The sequence below is a fragment of the Bufo gargarizans genome, chromosome 1 (genome assembly GCF_014858855.1).
Source record: "Bufo gargarizans isolate SCDJY-AF-19 chromosome 1, ASM1485885v1, whole genome shotgun sequence".
NCBI classification, from domain to species: Eukaryota; Metazoa; Chordata; class Amphibia; order Anura; family Bufonidae; genus Bufo; species Bufo gargarizans.
Genome location: NC_058080.1, coordinates 663516385 through 663522384, shown reverse-complemented (window position 1 = coordinate 663522384; position 6000 = coordinate 663516385).

The following is a 6000-nucleotide window of genomic DNA, read 5'->3' as shown; positions in this document are numbered from 1 at the left end:
CATGTCAGCCACCACTGCAACAGTCCATTGGCATATATTTAGGCCTAGCACACAGGCAGAGGAGAGGTTCATTCAACTTTGGGTAGCATCGCAATATAATGGTAAAATGAAAATAAAAATAGGATTGAATGAGGAAGTGCCCTGGAGTCCAATAATATATGGTTATGGGGAGGTAGTTAATGTCTAATCTGGACAAGGGACGGACAGGTCCTGTGGGATCCATGCCTGGTTCATTTTTATGAACGTCAGCTTGTCCACATTGGCTGTAGACAGGCGGCTGCGTTTGTCTGTAATGACGCCCCCTGCCGTGCTGAATACACGTTCAGACAAAACGCTGGCTGCCGGGCAGGCCAGCACCTCCAAGGCATAAAAGGCTAGCTCTGGCCACGTGGACAATTTAGAGACCCAGAAGTTGAATGGGGCCGAACCATCAGTCAGTACGTGGAGGGGTGTGCACACGTACTGTTCCACCATGTTAGTGAAATGTTGCCTCCTGCTAACACGTTGCGTATCAGGTGGTGGTGCAGTTAGCTGTGGCGTGTTGACAAAAGTTTTCCACATCTCTGCCATGCTAACCCTGCCCTCAGAGGAGCTGGCCGTGACACAGCTGCCTTGGCGACCTCTTGCTCCTCCTCTGCCTTGGCCTTGGGCTTCCACTTGTTCCCCTGTGACATTTGGGAATGCTCTCAGTAGCGCGTCTACCAACGTGCGCTTGTACTCGCGCATCTTCCTATCACGCTCCAGTGCAGGAAGTAAGGTGGGCACATTGTCTTTGTAGCGTGGATCCAGCAGGGTGGCAACCCAGTAGTCCGCACAGGTTAAAATGTGGGCAACTCTGCTGTCGTTGCGCAGGCACTGCAGCATGTAGTCGCTCATGTGTGCCAGGCTGCCCAGGGATAAGGACAAGCTGTCCTCTGTGGGAGGCGTATCGTCATCGTCCTGCCTTTCCCCCCAGCCACGCACCAGTGATGGACCCGAGCTGCGTTGGGTGCCACCCCGCTGTGACCATGCTTCATCCTCATCCTCCTCCACCTCCTCCTCATCCTCGTCCTCCTCGTCCTCCAGTAGTGGGCCCTGGCTGGCCACATTTGTACCTGGCCTCTGCTGTTGCCAAAAACCTCCCTCTGAGTCACTTCGAAGAGACTGGCCTGAAAGTGCTAAAAATGACCCCTCTTCCTCCTCCTCCTCCTCCTGGGCCACCTCCTCTTCCATCATCGCCCTAAGTGTTTTCTCAAGGAGACATAGAAGTGGTATTGTAACGCTGATAACGGTGTCATCGCCACTGGCCATGTTGGTGGAGTACTCGAAACAGCGCAACAGGGCACACAGGTCTCGCATGGAGGCCCAGTCATTGGTGGTGAAGTGGTGCTGTTCTGTAGTGCGACTGACCCGTGCGTGCTGCAGCTGAAACTCCACTATGGCCTGCTGCTGCTCGCACAGTCTGTCCAGCATGTGCAAGGTGGAGTTCCACCTGGTGGGCACGTCGCATATGAGGCGGTGAGCGGGAAGGCCGAAGTTACGCTGTAGCGCAGACAGGCGAGCAGCAGCAGGATGTGAACGCCGGAAGCGCGAACAGACGGCCCGCACTTTATGCAGCAGCTCTGACATGTCGGGGTAGTTGTGAATGAACTTCTGCACCACCAAATTCAGCACATGCGCCAAGCAAGGGATGTGCGTCAAATTGGCTAGTCCCAGAGCTGCAACGAGATTTCGCCCATTATCACACACCACCAGGCAGTGGCGACTCTAGGAACAATATATAGGGGGGGCACAAAGATACCACAGTCAAAAATGGGGGGGCACAAACAAAATAAGTATATATCAATAAGATTACAAAATACGAGAGAATTGCGATATGCAGGGATACAGTTATAATAAAGCAATTTACTTACAAAAGAAGCTATTCAGTCGTCTGCAGTGCCGTCCTCTGCTTGCTTCCACGGATTCTTTCCCCTTCTTTCTGTCTCTCGTCAGTGCACAGGCGCACTGTTATGGTGGATCTGTGGAAGACACACTGTTATGGGGGCATCTGTGGATGACACATTATGCCTCTCATTAGCCCTCATTATGCCTCTCATATCAGCCCCCATATCAGCCCTTATGCCTCATTAGCCCCCATATCAGCCCTTATGCCTCATTAGCCCCCATATCAGCCCTTATGCCTCATTAGCCTCCATATCAGCCCTTATGCCTCATTAGCCCCCATTATGCCTCTTATTAGCCCCATTATGCCTCTTATTAGCCCCATATGCCTCCTATTAGCCCCCATATGCCTCCTATTAGCCCCATATGCCTCCTATTAGCCCCCATATGCCTCCAATTAGCCCCATATGCCTCCAATTAACCCCCATATGCCTCCTATTAGCCCCCATATGCCTCATATTAGCCCCCATATGCCTCCTATTAGCCCCCATATGCCTCCTATTAGCCCCCATATGCCTCATATTAGCCCCATATGCCTCATATTAGCCCCATATGCCTCCTATTAGCCCCCATATGCCTCCAATTAGCCCCATATGCCTCCAATTAGCCCCCATATGCCTCCAATTAGCCCCCATATGCCTCCAATTAGCCCCCATATGCCTCCAATTAGCCCCATTATGCCTCATATTAGCCCCCATATGCCTCATATTAGCCCCATATGCCTCCTATTAGCCCCATGTGCCTCCTATTAGCCCCATATGCCTCCTATTAGCCCCAAATATGCCTCCAATTAGCCCCCAATTATGCCTCCAATTAGCCCCCAAATATGCCTCCAATTAGCCCCCATATGCCTCCAAATGCCCCCATATGCCTCCAATTAGCCCCCAAATATGCCTCCAATTAGCCCCCATATGCCTCCAAATGCCCCCATATGCTTCCTATTAGCCCCCATATGCCTCCAATTAGCCCCCAAATATGCCTCCAAATGCCCCATATGCCTCCAATTAGCCCCCATAATGCCCCCAGCAGCCACATTTTCTATAAAATAAAAAATAAAAACACTTACCTCTCCTGCTCCTGGACGGACGCCGCCTGCCATTTTCTCCTCAGTCGACTGTGCTCTAAACTGGCGCGCACAGCGTGAGGTCACAGAGCGACCTTACGCTGTGCGCAGCCCTGCACAGCCGACAGCCGAGGACCAGGAAGTGGTGAGTACAGAGCGTTCACCACTTCCTGGTCCTTCGGTACTAATGAGCGCTTCCATAATGGAAGCGCTCATTAGTATTCACTCTGGGGAATCAGCGGGGGGGCACCCGGGGGGGCAAGGGACAACATAGGGGGGGCAATTGCCCCCCCTCGCCCCCCTCTAGCGACGCCACTACCACCAGGCCGGGCTTGAGGCTCACCGGCAGCAACCACTCGTCGGTCTGTTGTTCTATACCCCGCCACAACTCCTGTGCGGTGTGGGGCCTGTCCCCCAAACATATGAGTTTCAGAATGGCCTGCTGACGTTTACCCCGGGCTGTGCTGAAGTTGGTGGTGAAGGTGTGTGGCTGACTGGATGAGCAGGTGGAAGAAGAGGAGGAGGAAGCCGAGAAGGAGGAGGTGGCAACAGGAGGCAAAGAATGTTGCCCTGCGATCCTTGGCGGCGGAAGGACGTGCGCCAAACAGCTCTCCGCCTGGGGCCCAGCTGCCACTACATTTACCCAGTGTGCAGTTAGGGAGATATAGCGTCCCTGGCCGTGCTTACTGGTCCACGTATCTGTGGTTAGGTGGACCTTGCCACAGATGGCGTTGCGCAGTGCACACTTGATTTTATCGGATACTTGGTTGTGCAGGGAAGGCACGGCTCTCTTGGAGAAGTAGTGCCGGCTGGGAACAACATACTGTGGGACAGCAAGCGACATGAGCTGTTTGAAGCTGTCTGTGTCCACCAGCCTAAATGACAGCATTTCATAGGCCAGTAGTTTAGAAATGCTGGCATTCAGGGCCAGGGATCGAGGGTGGCTAGGTGGGAATTTACGCTTTCTATCAAATGTTTGTGAGATGGAGAGCTGAACGCTGGCGTGTGACATGGTTGAGACGCTTGGTGACGGAGGTGGTGGTGGTGGTGTTGGTGGTACATCCCCTGTTTGCTGGGCGGCAGGTGCCAACGTTCCTCCAGAGGCGGAGGAAGAGGCCGAGGCGGCAGCAGCAGAATAGGCCGAGGCGGCAGCAGCAGAAGAGGTAGCAGGGGGAGCCTGAGTGACTTCCTTGGTTTTAAGGTGTTTACTCCACTGCAGTTCATGCTTTGCATGCAGGTGCCTGGTCATGCAGGTTGTGCTCAGGTTCAGAACGTTAATGCCTCGCTTCAGGCTCTGATGGCACAGCGTGCAAACCACTCGGGTCTTGTCGTCAGCACATTGTTTGAAGAAGTGCCATGCCAGGGAACTCCTTGAAGCTGCCTTTGGGGTGCTCGGTCCCAGATGGCGGCGGTCAGTAGCAGGCGGAGTCTCTTGGCGGCGGGTGTTCTGCTTTTGCCCACTGCTCCCTCTTTTGCTACGCTGTTGGCTCGGTCTCACCACTGCCTCTTCCTCCGAACTGTGAAAGTCAGTGGCACGACCTTCATTCCATGTGGGGTCTAGGACCTCATCGTCCCCTGCATCGTCTTCCACCCAGTCTTGATCCCTGACCTCCTGTTCAGTCTGCACACTGCAGAAAGACGCAGCAGTTGGCACCTGTGTTTCGTCATCATCAGAGACATGCTGAGGTGGTATTCCCATGTCCTCATCATCAGGAAACATAAGTGGTTGTGCGTCAGTGCATTCTATGTCTTTCACCGCTGGGGAAGGGCTAGGTGGATGCCCTTGGGAAACCCTGCCAGCGGAGTCTTCAAACAGCATAAGAGACTGCTGCATAACTTGAGGCTGAGACAGTTTCCCTGGTATGCATGGGGGTGATGTGACAGACTGATGGGGTTGGTTTTCAGGCGCCATCTGTGCGCTTTCTGCAGAAGACTGGGTGGGAGATAATGTGAACGTGCTGGATCCACTGTCGGCCACCCAATTGACTAATGCCTGTACCTGCTCAGGCCTTACCATCCTTAGAACGGCATTGGGCCCCACCATATATCGCTGTAAATTCTGGCGGCTACTGGGACCTGAGGTAGTTGGTACACTAGGACGTGTGGATGTGGCAGAACGGCCACGTCCTCTCCCAGCACCAGAGGGTCCACTAACACCACCACGACCATGTCCACGTCCGCGTCCCTTACTAGATGTTTTTCTCATTGTTATGGTTCACCACAACAACAAATATATTATTTGGCCCAATGTATTGTATTCAAATTCAGCGGGATATAAATTTGAGGCCTAGTATTTAGGCGCTGGGTGACCGGTATGGATTTAGTGACAGAATTAGACTTGGAAATGCACAGAAGCGTGTGTGTGAAGTTATTCTGAATGACCCTATGTGCACCTTCAATATGATCTACCCTTTTAGGGATAGATTTCAAATAGCTCTGATATAGCAGAAACCACTAAATTATGAAATTGCTAAATTGGGAATTGTATTTCAACCCAGAACAAAAAATGTGCTTTGACGGACACTAAATAACTTTCCCAGCCACAACAGGACAGCGGTAACGAGAGATTTAGCGGGATATAAATTTGAGGCCTAGTATTTAGGCGCTGGGTGACAGGTATGGGTTTAGTGACAGAATTAGATTTGGAAATGCACAGTAGCGGGTGTGTGAAGTTATTCTGAATGACCCTATGTGCACCTTGAATATTATATACCCTTTTAGGGATAGATTTCAAATAGCTCTGATATAGCAGAAACCACTAAATTATGAAATTGCTAAATTGGGAATTGTATTTCAACCCAGAACAAGAAATGTGCTTGAACGGACACTAAATAACTCGCCCAGCTACAGCACTAGGGACAGATTTAGCTGGATATAAATTTGAGGCCTAGTATTTAGGCGCTGGGTGACCGGTATGGATTTAGTGACAGAATTATACTTGGAAATGCACAGAAGCGTGTGTGTGAAGTTATTCTGAATGACCCTATGTGCACCTTGAATATTATATACCCTTT